We start from the raw sequence: 18,908 nt of genomic DNA, 5'->3' as shown, positions 1-18,908 counted from the left end.
CTCTGCCTTTATTCCTGATGAAGGGCTTTTGCCCGAAACATCGATTTTGCTGCTCCTCGGATGCTGCCTGAATTGCTGTGCTCTTCCAGCACCACTAATCCAGAATCTGGTTTCCAGCATCTGCAGTCATTGTTTTTACCAAGTATTTATACTAGGGTGAGAGAAGGTGAGTCATGGATCCAGAAGCAAAGATAACAATAACGAGGTGAATGACAGTGCATAGAGAGATTATAGGGGGATTAGGAGCTGTGAATGACCAAGGCTGAAACCGTTGCTATGTGACAAAATATGTGGGAGATGGGGGGGAATGGGTGAAGCAGAGACAAAATGGAAAACAGGGGAGAAGGGTAACAAAGGGGGAAGAGGAGAAGAAAAAGGTGATGAGAGAGTGGGGAACGAGAGAAAGAGACACAATCAATAAATAAGGGGTATAGAACAGTGAAAAAAATATATAAAGAGAGATAAATAAAATAAATGAAATAAAATTATGTGAAGTTGTTGAATTCAGTGTTGAGACCGGCAGGCTGTAACGGGCCTAGTCGGAAGATGAGATGCTGTTCCTTCAGTTTGCGTTGAGTTTTACTGGAACATTGCAGCAGGCCAAGGACAGACATGTGGGCATGTATTTTTTTCACTGTTCTGTACCCCTTATTTCTTAATTGTCTCTCTTTCTCTCACTCCCCACTCTCATCACCTTTTTCCTCTCATCTTCCCCCTTTGCTACACTTCTCCCCTGTTTTCCATTTTGCCTCTGCTTCACCCCCCCCCCCCCCCCTTCCCCACATATTTTTTGCTTGTTTTCCATTTTGCCTCTGCTTCACCCCTCCCCCCCCCCCATTCCCAACATATTTTGTCACATAGCAATGGTTTCAGCCTTGGTCATTCACAGCTCCTAATCTCCCTATAATCTCTCTATGCACTATCATTATCACCTCGTTATTGCTACTTTTGCTTCTGGAGGCATGACCCACCTTCTCTCAGCCCAGTATAAATACCTAGGTAAAAACAATGACTGCAGATGCTGGAAACCAGATTCTGGATCAATGGTGCTGGAAGAGCACAGCAATTCAGGCAGCATCCGAGGAGCTTCAGCAAAATCGACGTTTCGGGCAAAAGCCCTTCATCAGGAATCCCTTCCAGCACCATTGATATAAAGAGAGATAAATAAAATAAATGAAATAAAATTATGTGAAGTTGTTGAATTCAGTGTTGAGACCGGCAGGCTGTAACGGGCCTAGTCGGAATCCCTTCCAGCACCAGTATAAATACCTCCCTATTTCTCCCCTTTTTTAGCTTTGACAAAGGGTCCGTTAGACTCAAAACGTCAGCTCTTTTCTCTCTTTACAGATGCTGCCAGACCTGCTGAGATTTTCCAGCATTTTCTCTCTTTGGGTTCGCGTCCCAATGTCCTTGCAAATCTGTTCATGGCCCAGAACTTGTCCCAAGGGTAGATTCACCTGTACCCATTAGAACAACACATAACAAGCAAAGAGGCAGTCAGATTGATGTCTTTCCCTTTTCCCTGATCTTTGCACCTGGCATCAGGGGGTATTTTCCAGGGAATGTGGCCTTGCGGATTCACATTGCTGGGGTGATTAGATTAGATTAGATTAGATTACTTACAGTGTGGAAACAGGCCCTTCGGCCCAACAAGTCCACACCGACCCGCCGAAGCGTATACCACCCAGACCCATACTCCTACATTTACCCCTTCACCTAACACTACGGGCAATTTAGCATGGCCAATTCACCTAACCTGCACATTTTTGGATTGTGGGAGGAAACCGGAGCGCCCGGAGGAAACCCACGCAGACACGGGGAGAACGTGCAAACTCCACACAGAGAGTCGCCTGAGGCAGGAATTGAACCTGGGTCTCTGGCGCTGTGAGGCAGCAGTGCTAACCACTGTGCCACCGTGTCACAAACATGCTTTTTCTGTTGTCCACAAAATAGCCACAAAACCAAATGCAAAATAACTATTCCAAACAAATGACAATAATTTCAAAACAACACCACTCCAAATGGAACATTCCAGAGCATTCAAAATTGGCCAAAAAAGTGCTCCTGTGAAATGAACTGCTTACATTAACAGCAGCAATGTATAAGCAGCATCTGAGAAAAGAATTAAGAGCAAACTCGTGGTTTGAGACTGAGGAATATTTGACACTTCCAAACATAAAGCTGTCCCGAACAAACAGCAGTGACACATTGCCTTTGGCACAATATCAAATGTGAATAAGCAATCAATTTTGCATAATCTTCCAGTGCTGGTTTAGCTCAGCCAATAGCTTTAACCCTTTCAGAGCTGCAATGAAACCTTCCTCACAAAAGCAACAACGGCAGCTTTTTCTTCTATAAAATTCTGCAATTTTATTTTACAAAATCTCTGCATATTTTATCCACATTGGCTATAAAAGGAGAGAGAAGGGTAAATATTTACTAACTGCTCTTGAATCTATAACAATATTTCACATTCTTTTAATCTGCTTTGAAAGACTGTAACAACTATCAGGAGCACAATCTTAGAAACCATTCTGTGCACTCAAACCATCGGCATGACGTCAGCAATGACATCATTTATTTTTATCAGATGTTCGTTGAGGGAGATATTGTTTCCACAAGGTTTTTAAAGTCTACAGTAACCATCAGTTCAGGTACAGGAGGAGTCTGGTGCTTTACTTAGAAAGATGTGGAGGTGCCAGTGCTAGACTGGGGTGGACAAGGTCAGAAGTCACATGACATCAGATTATAGTCAAACAGGTTTATTTGAAATCACAAGCTTTTAGAGCATTGCCCTGTCGTCAGATGTCGTGCTTCACCTGATGACTTCACCTGAAGAAGGAGCAGCACTCTGAAAGCTTGTGATTCCAAAGAATCCTGTTGGACTATAATCTGGTGTCATGTGACTTCTGACTTTACTTGGGAAGACCAATCATTGAGTGGGACATGCTGAGGCTGAAAGATGTTTTGCTGAACTACATTTTAAGGAAATACACATTTTGCCAATAATGAGGCTCACAATCCATCATTAATAGGTGCTTACAAGAGTGAGAATGGCTTTGGTTGACAGTATAACACTGATTTGCTTCCACTCTAGTCTTCGATAGACACAGCGACTCAGTGGTTAACACTGCTGCCTCACAGTGCCAGGCTCAATTCAATCCCTTGGGTGACTGACTGTGTGGAGTTTGAACATTCTTCCCGTGTCTGTGTGGAGTTTGAACATTCTTCCCATGTCTGTGTGGGTTTCCTCCAGGTGCTCTGGTTTCCTCCCACAGTCCAAAGATGTGCAGGTTAGTCATAGGAAATATAGGGTCTGCTTGGGATTCTTTTTGGAGGGTCAGCGCAGACTCGATGGGCCAAATGACCTGTTTCCACACTGTAGGGATTCCATGAATAGTACCCATTAGCAGCTATTCATTGTCCCAGGCTGATCATTATCCACTACTCTCTGGGTCCAACTGTTCTTCTCACTCTTTGGGTTCTATCCCCACCTATTGGTTACTCCTTATCCCCTCCTCCCCACCACACCTTCTGCAGAAAAACCAACATTTTCCTCGGTACCATCAGTTTTGAGGAAGGGTGACTGGACCCAAAATATTCACTCTGCATTCTCTCCATAGATGCTGCCAGACCTCATTCACGGGGTGTGGTCATCACTGGTTGGGTCAGTATTTAACATCCATCCCTAATTGGCCTGAAAGGTGATGGTGAGCTGCTTTCTTGAACTGCTGCAGTCCTTCTCGTAAGGGTAGACCCACTAGGTCATAAGGAAGGCAGTGCCAGGATTTTACCCAGCGACACTGTGCCTGTAGCAAGTTTTGCAACAAGAGACACATCATCTGTCACTGTGGACACATGGTGACAGAATGAGCTCACCACTTTCTGCAGGATATTATTTAATGATTAGTTTTGGAGATGTGACACCCTGCCCAAGACCAGGGAGAACAAGTTACTGATACAGGAGAGACAAATGTGAGTCTTTACAGCAGCGTTTGTTCAACCAACTAGCCCTGCATCATCAGCATGAAGAGGATTCTCTGCTGACAATGCATTGTATTTTTATCTTTGCTCTCAGTCAGGAGATACTGCAGAGCTTGCAGCCTGACTAATTCAAACTAAAATCCTCCTGTATCTGTAGAGAATGGAAAGGTCAGAAGCTTGGGGAAGAAAATACCAAACTAATGGGGTCCAGCACAGAGGCATGCAGTCTGCACAACCAAACAGTCAGATACTGAGCCCCAGGCTGGACGGTACAGTGCATGTTATCACAAGTTGACTAAGAACTTTGGTGGACAGTTGATTTATCCCCTAATCCTATCAAGGCTTGATCTGCTGACAGGGTTGAATACTTCAGTGAGATCTGCAAAAGTAAGGTAGGGAAACACTCCCTGCTCTCTACAGTTCTCTTGTAATGGACACATGGAACAGTTCCTGCTCACTGTAGATCTGCTAACATGAAGACTACACAATGCTGCCATGCACTATTGCTCTCAAAATGATGGAATTTTTAAAAGCATGAACTAGCAATGACCTGAAAGTGACAACGAAGAATAATATTTCTTGCAAAGCTGTCCACCTTTGTTTTTGAAGAATCTGCTGACTGTTCTCTGAAATGGATTCTAATTTCTAAAACAGAAGAGAGAGACTTGAAGGTCTGACTCTAAGTACGACTGTACATGTTGAAGCAGTTTAGCTGCGATTCCATCTTTGCCAAGCGTCTTTCTGTTTGCTTAGCAAACAATGGTCTTCTCAAGCTCATGATGAGTGTTCTTTGTCAAGCGGAACCAGGATATGGAGGAGTTGGTGTTGGACTGGGTTGGACAAGGTCAAAACTCACATGACACCAGGTTATAGTTCAACAGGTTTATTTGCAAACACTAGCTTTCAGAGAGCTGTTCCTTCAGCAAGTGCTCTGAGGCGTGGTCAATTCCTTGGATTCCATTCTGCAAGGTACAGGGAGTCCTTTTTGATACGCTCCTGCAGCTGCTCATGCCATTTTAATGAGCTGAACACTTGGATTCTCCATTCTGATTGGAGCTTTGGTTTGATGCCATTTGTCCACGATGTATATTTGAAACACACAGCACATACACAAATGAGAATATTACCAGAATTCACAGGAGTAGATGAGATTACTTACAGTGTGGAAACAGGCCCTTCCGCCCAACAAGTCCACACTGACCCGCCGAAGCGCAATCCAACCAGACACATTCCCCAACATTTACCCCTTCACCTAACACGGCAGGCAATTTAGCATGACCAATTCACCAACCTGCACATTTTTGGACTGTGGGAGGAAACCGGAGCACCCGGAGGAAACCCACGCCGACACGGGGAGAATGTGCAAACTCCACACAGAGAGTCGCCGGAGGCGGGAATTGAACCAGGGTTTCTGACCCCGAACCCCTCGATTAGATTTCAGTCTCTCCCTCACTCCTGGGTATCTCATATGCTGTATGTCAACCACCCCCAACCCTTCGATTAGATTCCAGTCTCTCCCTCGCTCCTGGTTATCGCATATGCTGTATGTAAACCACCCTGAACCCCTCGATTAGATTCCAGTCTCTCCCTCCCTCTTGGTTATCTCATATGCTGTACGTAAACCACCCCGAACCCCTCGGTTAGATTACAGTCTCTCCCTCGCTCCTGGTTATCTCATATGTTGTATATTAACCACCCTGAACCCCTCAATTTGATTGCAGATTCTCCCTCACTCCTGGGTATCTCATATGCTGCATGTAAACCACCCTGAACCCCTCAATTAGATTCCAGTCTGCCCCTCACTCTTGGGCATTTCATATGCTGTATATAAATCACCCCGAACCCCTCGATTAGAATTTCAGTCTGTCCCTCACTCTTGGGCATCTCATATGCTGTATTTAAACCACCCTGAACCCCTCGATTAGATTTCAGTCTCTCCCTCACTGCTGGGTATATCATATGCTGTATGTAATCCACCCTGAACCCCTCGTTTAGATTCCAGTCTCTCTGTCGCTCCTGGTTATCTCAAATGCTGTATGTAAACCACGCCCAACCCCTCGATTAGATTCCAGTCTGTCCCTCACTCTTGGGTATCTCATATGCTGTATATAAACCACTCCGATTCCATCGATTAGATTTTGAAGGGACTGGGAGCATTCTAGCGAAGTTTGCCGATGATACGAAGTTAGGTGGACAGGCAGGTAAGTACTGAGGAAGTGGGGAGGGTGCAGAAGGAAGTTTGGGAGAGTGGTCCAGGAAATGGCTGATGGAATTCAATGTGAGCAAATGCGAGGTCTTGCACTTTGGAAAAAAGATTACAAGCACTTTGGAAAAAAGAATACAAAGTTTAGAATACTTTCTAAACGGTGAGAAAATTCATAAAGCCAAAGTACAAAGGGATCTGGGAGTGCTAGTTGAGGATTCCCTAAAGGTAAACATGCAGGTTGAGTCCGTGATTAAGAAGGCGAATGCAATGTTGTCATTTATCTCAAGAGGGTTGGAATATAAAAGCACTGTTGTGCTACTGAGACTTTATAAAGCTCTGGTTAGGCCCCATTTGGAGTACTGTGAACAGAAATGCAGCGACATTTCTTCAGCCAGAGAGTGGTGGGCCTGTGGAATTCATTGCCGCGGAGTGCAGTGGAGGCCAGGACACTAAATGGCTTCAAGGCAGAAATTGATAAATTCTTGATGTCACAAGGAATTAAGGGCTACAGGGAGAATGCGGGTAAGTGGAGTTGAAATGCCCATCAGCCATGATTGAATGGCAGAGTGGACTCGATGGGCCGAATGGCCTTACGTCCGCTCCTATGTCTTATGGTCTTAACCTTTCTCCTTGCCTGAGGCGTGGTGAACCTCATGTTAAATTCACCGGCAGCTGTCTCTCTGTTTAAAGAGAGAGTAGAACAGTGGTTTTCTTGGACTTTTGTGCCTTCACTTTATTTTATAACTGCAATGTGAGGTTACGCTGATGATTCCAACAGTATTCTGAGCTTAAAGTGTATCACGTCCTCTACCTGAACAATTAAAGCAACTTCTGATATGATTGCTGCTCTCTTATTATTTAAAATAAATTTAATCAACCTGGGAATTCCTTTTAAACTTTCTCTTGTACAATTTTGTCATCTCATATTCAGCCAAGGTGAAACCCAAGAGAGAGCAATCCTGATTCTGGGTTGATTCCACCCACTTACCATGTTGCTGTTCTGAAGATTGAAGTTATCGCCTTCAATATGACTCTTTGAATTGCCTAAAACAGGGACTGAGCTTGCCTTAAAGACTAAATTATGTTGTGCAAGGTTTGCCATCCTATTTAATGCATTGAATTATCACTTAACAAGAAGCACTTCCAAAGCTTAGAAAGGCTGTTGAACATATAACACTTACTTCTCTCATTACAAAGACAGATAAACACGAAGATGTTGCCTGTGGCTGATAGTGATCATTCATTAGCGATTGTTAGAATCTGCATTTGTTGTACTGTCATTCATCCACACACCTCTTTGGAGTTTGGAATGCATAAACATCTCTTTAATTACTAAACACTTCATGAGAATAAATAGTTCAGCAGTCCCATTGCCAAAGTTCAACTTTTGGCTCAGGTACCTAAAACAGATGGCGATTGTTAAACGACTCCCACTCTGTGATATTTGTCTTGCACAGTGTTATAAGCATATAACAAACGTATACCATGATTTTATTAAAATATCATTATAACTATCCTGGAGACAGCATTATTTCTGCTGTGCCATTATTTTATCTCATTCAGATATACGGGCCGGCATCTTAAACCTTGCTCAGTCCTATTACCAGTTTTTATCCAGGAATATGATTGACACCTTTAGATTTCTCCTTCCATAGAACAGCTTTCTTGAACACAGATTACAAACACAACACAGTGGAGTTAAAGGCTAACCTGCTTCATTGTATGTTACCAGGCAATTGTCAGATGTATTACATCGCATTTAATGTAATGTCCATGTGATGGACAGCCTGCATGGGTATGGAATCATCTTTTTTCTCATCATAATATCCTTGTCTTTGTTGCTTGGTCATTTGTTTTTCCTGGAGGTCTGAAGAGTTTTTTTTAAAGCTGCCAGGGAGTAGCAGATGGCCCCATGTTATCTCTCGACCATAGCCATCAACACCATCTGTCTCTCAGAGCAAGGGGGAGATCTCAATGCTTATGTAAAAACACCATTTTAAATGCCTTTAATTTATTCTGCTCTTGAGGGAAGGTATACACTTGCAGAACATATTCCTGGCTCAAGCTTAAACATTCAGCACAGATTCAGGAGTGGAAGTAAATTAGTCTCAGATGAATAAAGGCAACAAAAAAAACCTACCATGCTTGAATTTTATCTCTCTTCATCTGGTTTATTCTAAAGCACAGTTTAGTTTAATATATGTTTCAGTTACCTCACATCATCAGTATTTTTCACCTTACCTTTTGGAGTGTATCGTCACTTGGTTTTCAATGGGGAAATATGTTACATGTTATTTACCCCTAGTACAGAAAAATATTTATTGTGTCCAAAGTGACAGATAGTTTCATAAGGTCAATGGTATGGGATGTGGGCAGGGCCAGTATATATTGTCTGTCCCTAGTTGCCCTTGAGAAAATGTTGGAGAGCTGCCTTCATGAACTGTTATATTGATTGACGCCTGGCTGAAAGGGAGATGGGAAAATGTGGCAGCTCAAGTGGAGGCTGATAGCCCGTAAAAACCAGTAAGTTGGAGGTTGGAATTTTCATAAATCACTGAGAATGTGCAATAGTGTCAAAAAGCTCAGGGTTTGCAGCTGGTGGGTGCTAATCACCAGAAAAACTCCAAGAGAGTGAACCACATCAGTAGAGAAGTGCACTGCAGATAGAGTTCACGACAGGTAAGAAATTATATCAGAACAATGAAAATGTGAACAACACTCAAAATACGACGAGGCCAATAGCATAAGATATTGATCTAGAATTTCAGTGAATGCTCATTAAAGCTGTCGATCCATTTTCACATGGCAGTCAAGACAAAACAAAGTGGGAAAACAAGAAACTAAACAGAACTTGCTGGAAAGGCTTAGTACATCTGGCAGCATTTGTGGAAAGAAATCAGAGTTAATGTTTTGGATTGAGAGACCTTTCTTCAGAACTGAGTTGGTGTGAGAGCGTAGGGGGGTGGCGAAGAACGCAAGAGGAAAAGGAATTGAGCCATACTCAGGTGTATCAGATTCTGGGAGAGCTACTCCTGCTTTTGGATCCTGCCTTCTTATCTCAAAATGATGCCAGGCTCTTCTGAAATACAATTTACTTCCTCTGAGGAGGCTGGTGAAGGCTAGAGAAATAACGATGGAGGAATGAGCAATGAAAATTGAGCAGTAATTGATTTTGAGAGTGGGGAGCTCCTGTTCACAGAGACTATGACAAAAGCTGAGGACTTTACGATGAAAGTAAACAGGTTTAAGCAAAGGGGATGGGCTGTGTGGGGGCCTGAAATGGGCCTAAAGAAGGTTGCTGTATATAGGATATGATTTAATTGTGAATCAGGGCATGAAATCTAATATAAACCGCTGAGATTGCCTCTGTTAGCATTGCTGATAGAAACTGGGTGGCAACATCCAAAAACAAAGTATAAATTCAATAAAAATCTGGAATTAAGATTCTAATGACGATAATGAAATCATTGTTGGAAAATTCCATCTGGTTAACAAATGTGCTTCAGGGAAGGAAATCTGCCAATCTTACCTGGTCTGACCGACATGTGACTCCAGATCCACAGCAATGTGGTTGACCCTTAATTGCCCTCTGGGCAATTAGGGATGGGCAATGAATGCTGGCCTAGCCAGTGATGCCCACATCATATGAATGAAGACAAAATAAAAATTTGAAATTTCTGAACACCCAGCTGAAAGTTCCAGACCCATTGATATTGAACTGTCAGAGAGTCATGGGCTGAAGTGTTAAAAATTCCTCTTGTAAATTCCTAACTTGTTTTCAGAACACTAAATCAGAAATAAACATGATTATTTTTAATATCTGTAAAGATTTTACCAAACAAATAATAACACAATGTCCAAAAGTACAGGATGAAACTCACATCATTCACGAGCTCATGAATGGTGATTCGTGGAAAGGGTCACAATAGCCGTGCAACCTTGGGGAGGGTCATGTGAGCATAGGGGGTCACAGAAAAATGTGAGAAAAAGATATTTTAGTCACGGCAAGATCACATTATTCTAAATTGGTTTGAACGTGCAGGATACTTTGGAATTTACTTTAAACCTTACACATTCTATAAAGGATGAAAACTCAACCAATTACAGCAAGGATGAGGAGAACCAAAGTTGAAGATATTGTCTCAGCGTTTACAATGTTCCATTTACCTCACACACCGTGCCAATAAATCACTATCCCAGTAAATGTGCTAAGGTATTCATTTGTACTCAGTTTATATTTAGCATTAAGAAGGATGTCACATATGGAGAATCTTCTACCCATCTGCTACAGTCTGCAGAACTTCAGGTTATTTTTAAAATACCCTGAGAAAGGTCTGTGCTATTGTTGCACTGCAATTGCTGTTTCTGAGTTCTCCACTTTCTTGTTTAATATTGCTTTGCAGTTTCATTTGTCAGTCCTTGACAAGAAGCATGGAACAATCGGCACTTTGACTCTTCTTCTTATGATTTACAGACTCTGTCACGTGCAGGAAAGTTTTGACTCAATGGGTTGCTGGGAGGTTTGTATATGTTCCCTGACACCTCAAATTCACCTTCACATATTCCTGATGAAGTCTTCATGTTTTCTTCATTCTTCAGGTGATGTGGGCTGGGCCAACATTTACCATCCTTCCCAGTTAACATGGTGATGAGCTGCCTTCTTCAACTACTGAAGTCTGATTGGTTTACTGACAAAATCAATGCCCCTAGGAAGTGAAATCCAGGGTCAAGTGACAGTGAAGGAACGTCACTTTATTTCCAAATCCGGATGGTGAGTGGCTTGGAGGGGAACTTGCAGGGGCTGGTATTCCCATGTATCTGCTGCCTTTGCCTTTCTAGATGATAATGGTTGTGGGTTTGGAAGGTGCTGTCTGAAGGGGCTTATGAATATCTGCAATGCATCTTGTAGGTAGTACACACTGCTGCTACTTGGTTGGTGGAGTGCTGGTGGTGGCCGGAGGAGATGCCTGTGAATGTGGTGCCTATCAAGTGGGTGGCTTTGTCTTGGAGGGTGTCAAGCTTCTTGAGTGTTGTTGGAGCTGCACCCATTCAGGCAAGTGGGGATTATTCCATCACACTCCTGACTTGAGCCTTGTAGATAGTAGACAGATGTTGGAGAGTCAGGAGGTGAGTTATTCATTGCAGAACTCCTAGCCTCTGACCTGTTGTTGTTGCCACTGTGTTTATACAATGAGACAAGTTATTACTATTCAATAGAATCCCCAGGATGTTAATAACGGGGATTTGGTGATGGAAATGCCATTGAATTTCAGGGGAGAATGGTTAAATTGTCTCTTTTTGTAAATGGTCATTTCTTATTTCTTGTGAGACATGAGGCGACTTGTCACTTGTCAGTCAAAGTCTGTACATTGTCCAGGTTTTGTTGCATTTGAACATCTGAGGAAACTGAACAATGTGCAGTCTTTCCTCCTTCTGACCTTATGATGAAGGGAAGGTCATTGATGAAGCAGCAGAAGATGGTTGGGCTGAGGACACTACCCTGAGGAATGCCTGCAGAAGATGGTTGGGCTGAGGACACTACCCTGAGGAACTCCTACAGAGATGCCCTGAAGCTGAAATGAGTAATATTCCCCTATCTATAAAGGGTTAAATCTTAACTTCCAATACAGGAGAACCCATGTTAGTGACTCAAAAATTTAAAAAATGGAACCACATCAAATGATATAAATATATTTATAAACCACACAGTTTACATGAGTCAGAACTATTTTATTAGACAGCTGCAATTGTTTATCATTGATCTTTTCTGTTAACGTTTCCTCCCTGTCCACGTGAGCCAGCTTTGCCCTCAGTCCTTTGTGATTCCCCTTAGTTGAGTTGAGTATAGTTGGTTCCAACTCAAGTTTCTCCCTCTCAAACTGGATGGTAAATTCTACCATGCTGTGATCACCTTCCTAGGGCATCTTTTACTCTGTGATCATTTATTTATGATTTGGAGATGCCAGTGTTGGATTGGGGTGTACAAAGTTAAAAATCACACAACTATAACCTGGACTATAACCTGGTGTTGTGTGGCTTTTAACACCATTTATTTAATTCACATCCAAAATTGCCTGATTCCTGATTGATGCCACAACATTTTGTCAGGGAACTGCCCTGAATGTACCATCTTCCTTGAACAACCTCTGGTTCATTACATTTTCCAAAATCACATGAAGAGCGAAATTAGCATGATGAACATGCTGCCTTTGTCTCACACCCTCATTATCTCCTGAATGTTTCTGTGTTTTACAATCTAGCTGCAGTCACGATCCTCTAGATTACTCCTACCAATGCCTCCTTCCCCTTTATATTTCTTACCTATACCAATGTTGACTCTGTGTTTTCCAAATTAAGATCATTTCTTGCTAACTAATCATACTAATAATGCCACCTCAACATTCTTTCCTTTCTGTCTATTCTTTTAAAAAAATCACATTGCCTTGGATATTTAATAGACACCATAGCATGGTTAGATCAAAGGGTCTATTTCCATGCTGTATGACTCTGCGACCAGCTTTGATCTCCTTGTTACCATATTTATTTAACGTCTATAAGAACATATCTTTTTCTATTTGTGTGTGTTCTCTGAAGTGAGTACTGACTGCCTCCTTGTTCTTGATGTTTTCTCTTTTATGGCTCTCATCAGAGTGGTCTCTTAAGTGATTGGATATTAATTTCGTTAATGGTGCTGGAGAAACTGTGCAGGACATTGGTGTTCATGAGCTGCAGGAGCTCCTTTGCTTTTTCTACATGCCATTTGTTCAACATTTTGTTGGTGTTATATTGTACCACTGCCTTCAGCTATCTGCAGGACTGCTGTTCTTTTCTTGTGTACAGAGGTTGTCAGTGTAAAAGCTTTAGCTTTACACTCAATTATGGTTTGTACCTTGGCAAAAGTGAGGACTGCAGATGCTGGAAACCAAAGTTTAGATCAGAGTGGTGCTGGAAAAGCACAGCAGGTCAGGCAGCATCCGGGAAGCAGGAAATTCGACGAGGTGAATGGGGGTGGTTCACCTATTCTACTCTTTGTTAACTTCCCCCACCCTCCTCTCTGACCTATCACCTCCATCCCCACCCCCATTCACCTATTGTACTCTTTGCTACCTTCTCCCCAGCCCCACCCCACCCCCATTTATCTCTCCACCCTGGAGGCTCCGTGCCTCTATTCTTGATGAAGGGCTTTTGCCCGAAATGTCGATTTTCTTGCTCCTCAGATGCTGCCTGACCTGCTGTGCTTTTCCAGCACCACTCTAATCTAGACTCTGGTTTCTACCTCTTGGTTGATAATATCTCACCAGTCAGGGGCTGGTCAGAGGGATTGATTATACCTTTGATATGATGGACTCCACATTCTCTTACTCCAGGTGCGTACAGGTTAAAAGTTTGGCATTGCCTTATAGGCTTTCGGACATATTCTGAGAAAGACTGTGTGAGTGACTCACAGCAGCCTCCCATCATCCTGTATCTCTCTTACACTCAGTCCCCATTCCCAAAGAGACCATGTGGAGGGTGGTGTGCAATGACTGCAATCATTAAAAAGAAATGATGCCCAAGCATTATCTCCTCATCAAAATGAAGTCCAGGAACTGGAAGGTCAGGGGCCTTATAGACACGATGACAGTGACAGGTCTGAGTAACATAGCTCAGCAACTCAGACACTTCCTCATGCTTATTCTCATCCCACCTTACCCCCCATCCATCTAAAAAGCATGTCCAGGAGAAGCTCATCATCCCCATATCTAAGAAAGCACATGCCACGTGCCTTAACTCCTGCCTAGTGGCTCTGATCTCAAAATCCATGAAGTTCTTCGAGAGGTTGGTCATAGCCCAGCCTTCCCCAATCTCCTACAATTTGCCTATTAATGTACCAGGTCCGCAGCAGATGCCATATCCCTAACCCTGCACTCATCCCTGGAACAATCGGGCAGTAAGGGCACTTCAGTCAGACTCCTGCTCATTCACTACAGCTCCGCCTTCAACACTCGTATCCCCTCCAGTCTGATCTCAAAACTCCAAGACCTAGGTCTTGGCTCTGCCCTCTGTAACTGGATCCTCAGCTTCTTCACCTACAGACTGCAATCAATGAAGATCGACAACAGCACCTCCTCCACAATTACACTCAACACTGGAGCCCCCCAAGAATGTGTCCTCAGCCCCCTACTGTACTCTCTGTACACCCATGACTGTGTCATCAAATTCTAAACAATCACCATCTACATGTTTGCTGATGACACCAGCACAGGAAGGATATCTAACAATGACGAGTAAAGATACAGAAGCGAGATAGAGGGCTTGGTGATGAGGTGCAAAGAGAACAATCTCCCTCAACATCGGCAAAACTAAAGAACTGATCATTGACTTCAGGAAGAAAGGAGGAGGACACGCCCCCATCTACACTGACAGAGCGGAGGTTGAGAGTGTGGAGAGCATCAAGTTCCTTGGAGTGACGATAACCAACAACCTGTCCTGGACTTCCCACATTGATGTGATGGTCAAGAAGGTACAATAACGTCTCTTATTCCTCAGAGGGCTCAGGAAATTTGACATGTCCATAAGGACCCTCAACAATTTCAACAGATGCACAATTGAAAGCAAACTGTCCAGGTGCATAACGGCCTGGTACGGCAATTGCTCTGCCCAGGACCGTAAGGAACTACAGAAGGTGGGGTGTGCGGCCCAGAGAGCTCATGGTAATACACTGAGTGAAAATAGTAGCACATTCCCAACGGTATCATTGTTTGAGCAAGGTACCGCAAAGACCTTGATGTTCCTCACAATGAGAACTACTGGCAGGTTCTGTCCTGTACTCCGCACAATCTGACTAACCCAGTTACATCAGCCTGGTCATTAGCAACAGAATCAATGCCACAAGAAAATTGACATCATTGACCCTTTAAACAAGGGTTTCTCTTTCTGCTGTTTAATTGATATAGTGCCCTTTAACCAAGCTGTTATTTACTCCTCAGACAGCATCGCACTAACCTGATGGTTTGGGGATTATTGCGCTGCACTACAACAGTGATGATATTTGAAAAAGTGGTTAATTGGCTACAAAATACTTTGAGACTTCGGTGGTTGTGAAAGTTAAGTGCCTTAAAATGCAAGTCAGTCCATCACACTCTGGATATAATTTACTAGGCTCATCAAAACCACCGATACCTAACTCCTTCCTCAGCTGCCCATGAACTGGGTGGCCGCTATTTCCCTCAGACTGGACAAGCACTGAGTCATTGATCGAAAACCTATCCCCTATAGTTTCCTTCTCCTATCATGGAGGAGAATTTTCTTGCATCTAGACCTAGTGATCAACTTTAATTTCTGAGTGTGGCTGAGTGTTAGACTATATTTGGTGCAGTGTTGGCAGCTCTCTGAAGGCAGGGGATAGGAAATTGCATGTAATTAGCATTTCAAAGGTTGCTGTAGGGATGATCGCTATTACTGGGTCCAGAAAAAATTGCAACAAATTAAACTTAAGTGGCACCACATGAAGATAAATACCTCCTTCCATTTCTAATATACATTACAGCTTTCGGCTGCACAATTAAACACTTCCTTCAAATTGCATCATGGGATCTTTGACAACCAGCTGAGAGGGCAGTCAACCTGATTCCTCATGCACCTCCACCCATTAGCCAACTCTCTCACTCCGAATTGGAGAGTCAGAATGTTGGGAGCGATTTGAGCCCTCACTGTTCCCACTCAGAGGAGAGAAGGTTCTCATTGAGATTATACAACAATAGATAGTGAGCTGTCATGACCATTGAGAGATACATAGCTCTCACATGAAGATGCCAGCATGGAGGCATTAGTGGGGACTAGTGAAACAGGAGAAGTATAAGCCATTCAGCCCCTCAAACCTGCTCTGCCCTTCAATGAGATCATGACTGATCTTCCAAACAACATCTTCCTGCACTCTCCCTTTACACTTTTAAAATTTAGAGGGTTACTGGTCCCTTTGTCAGTAACTCCTGTTACTGAGCCTTTCACAGACCTTTAGAGCAGGTAATTTTAAAGACTCTCCAGCCTCAGAGTAAAGAAAATTCTCCTCATCTCAGTCCGAAAGGGTGTTACCCTGAGATGGTGTCAAGACCAAAACCGGTCTGCCCCACTCCCACCCCTAACAGACACCCCGACAGGGTAAATACTCTCCCTGCATCCATCCTGTTGAGTGCTGAAAGAACCTTTGGCTCCAATGAATAGATTGCACTGAAACAGCGACTCTGCTACATACAGGACCCTGAGCCTGACCCAGGTTATTGACAGATACTTTCCCACCAGCAGGGTAAAACGAACCTGGCTCATGATGGTGATTGTTTACCAGGGTAGAGGCATCCCGATGTTAAATAGGAATCCTCACACAGCTTCCTGCCACAGCTGGTCCTCCATGGCAAATGAAGAGAATACTTTTTATTCAAATGAGGATGTCTCAAGGGAAGTCACTATTTTCATTTGGAAAACAAGCCAGACAATTTAAGTACGAGCTGTATTATATGCAACAAAACGTGAACAATATCCAAGTGTTGTCAGACAAATGGCAAGTAATGTTCACACCACACAAGTACCAGAGAATAACCATCTTTAATGAGGCAAAATCTATTCATTGCCCTTGACCTTCAATGATGTTCCATGGATCCTCCTCTATAAACATGCAGCCATTATAATTGTCCAGAAACTGAATGGGACAAGCTGTCTAAATGGAGTGACTAGATGTGTATGACAGGCACTTGATATGCTGCAGCGAGTAACTCACCTCCTACCTTCTCGAAGCCAGTCCACCATCAACAAGGCACAAGGCAGGAGTGTGATGGAATACTCCACACTTACCTGGATGAGTACAGCTCCTGCAACACTCAAGAAGTTTAACACCATCCAGATCAAATCAACCCATTCAACACCTTCAACATTCTGCATCAGCATTTTCACATGGGAACCACTCCTGCATGAAATCCTCTGAGCCCCTCATCATCCTGATTTGAAAATACATCGCTGTTCTTTCCCTGTCAACAGGGCAAAATCCTGGAACTCCCTCCCTAATGGCTGCTTATGGGTCAATCTGCGAAACATGGGCTGCAGTAGTTCAAGAAGGCGACTGTCCACCGACTCCTCAAGGGGTAACTAAGCATGGGCAATAAATACTTGTGATGGTGATCTCCCATGAAAAAATGAAGACTACATCCATAAATCTCCAGAATTTCTATTTGAACTTTTCTTGAAGAAGAGTTATATTGAACTTTGAATATTAATTGTGCAGTCAGACAGAGCGGTACTGATAGGAGACTCAGTTGTGAATGATACAGACAGAAGATTCTGTGGCTGCAGAAGAGATCCCAGATAGCATGCTGCCTCCTGGGTACCAGGGTCAAGGATGTCTCTGAGTGGTTGCAGAATATTTTGAAGAGGGAGGGTGAACATCCAGAGGTTATTGTACACATTGGTACAAATGACATAGGTAGGTAAACAGATAGGGGCCTGTGAAATGAGTGTTGGGCATTAGGTAAGAAGTTAAAAAGCAGGACCTCAAGGGTCCTGATCTCTGGATTATTCTCAGTGCCAAGCTCCAGTCAGGATAGAAATAGAAATAGAAATAGAAAGATAGGCCAGATGAATGTGTGGCTGAGGAGCTGGTATAGGAGACGGGGTTTTCAGTTCTTCGGTCATTGAATCTCTTCAGGTGTAAAGGTGACCTGTACAAGAGAGGCAGGTTGCACTTGAACCAGATGAGGAACAGTATCCCTGCAGAGAGATTTGCTAGAGTTACCCCAGATGGTTTAAACTAGTTTGGCAGGGTGTTGGGATTTTGAATAAGAGAGGGGCCATCGATCAGTTAGGGGAAAATACATCAGCCATCGAGTGCAAGTTTCCTATTCAGGATATCCAGGGGCACAGTCAAGGCAGGGAAAAGACTTCTGGTTTAAAGGGCATTTATTTCAATGCATAAGGCCTGGCTGGGAAGGCAGATGAACTCAAAGCATGGATTGGTTCTGGGGACTGGGATATTATAGCCATAACAGAAACATGGCTGAGAGAAGGGCTAGACCGGCAGCTCAGTGTTCCAGGATACAGAAGCTACAGGCATGACACAGGTGTAAGTAATGGAGGAGGAGGAGTTACCCTTTTGACAAGGGAGGACATAACAACAGTGCTGAGAGAGGATATTCTTCAGGGGTTTTCAAATGAGGCTAAATGGTTAGAACTTATAAACAAGAAGGAGATGGTCACTCTGTTGGGACTGTATTATATACCCCCAAATAGGCAGTGTGTACCAGAGGAGCAGATGTGTAGAGAGATTGCAGATACCTATAAGAATAATAGAATAGTATTAGAACATAGAACATAGAACAGTACAGCACAGAACAGGCCCTTCAGCCCACAATGTTGTGCTGACCACTGATTCCTCATGTATGCACCCTCAAATTTCTGTGACCATATGTATGTCGAGGAGTCTCTTAAATGTCCCAATGACCCTGCCTCCACAACTGCTGCAGGCATGCTCTCACAACTCTCTGTGTAAAGAACCCGCCTCTGACATCCCCTCTATACTTTCCTCCAACCAGCTTAAAACTATGACCCCTCGTGTTAGTCATTTCTGCCCTGGGAAATAGTCTCTGGCTATCGACTCTATCTATGCCTCTCATTATCTTGTATAACTCAATTAGGTCCCCTCTCCTCCTCCTTTTCTCCAATGAAAAAAGTCCGAGCTCAGTCAACCTCTCCT

Source organism: Chiloscyllium plagiosum, chromosome 20, assembly GCF_004010195.1.
Source record: "Chiloscyllium plagiosum isolate BGI_BamShark_2017 chromosome 20, ASM401019v2, whole genome shotgun sequence".
In the NCBI taxonomy this organism is placed as follows: domain Eukaryota; kingdom Metazoa; phylum Chordata; class Chondrichthyes; order Orectolobiformes; family Hemiscylliidae; genus Chiloscyllium; species Chiloscyllium plagiosum.
The sequence above is the reverse complement of the archived record's forward strand: the minus strand, read 5'-3'. Positions refer to the sequence as shown.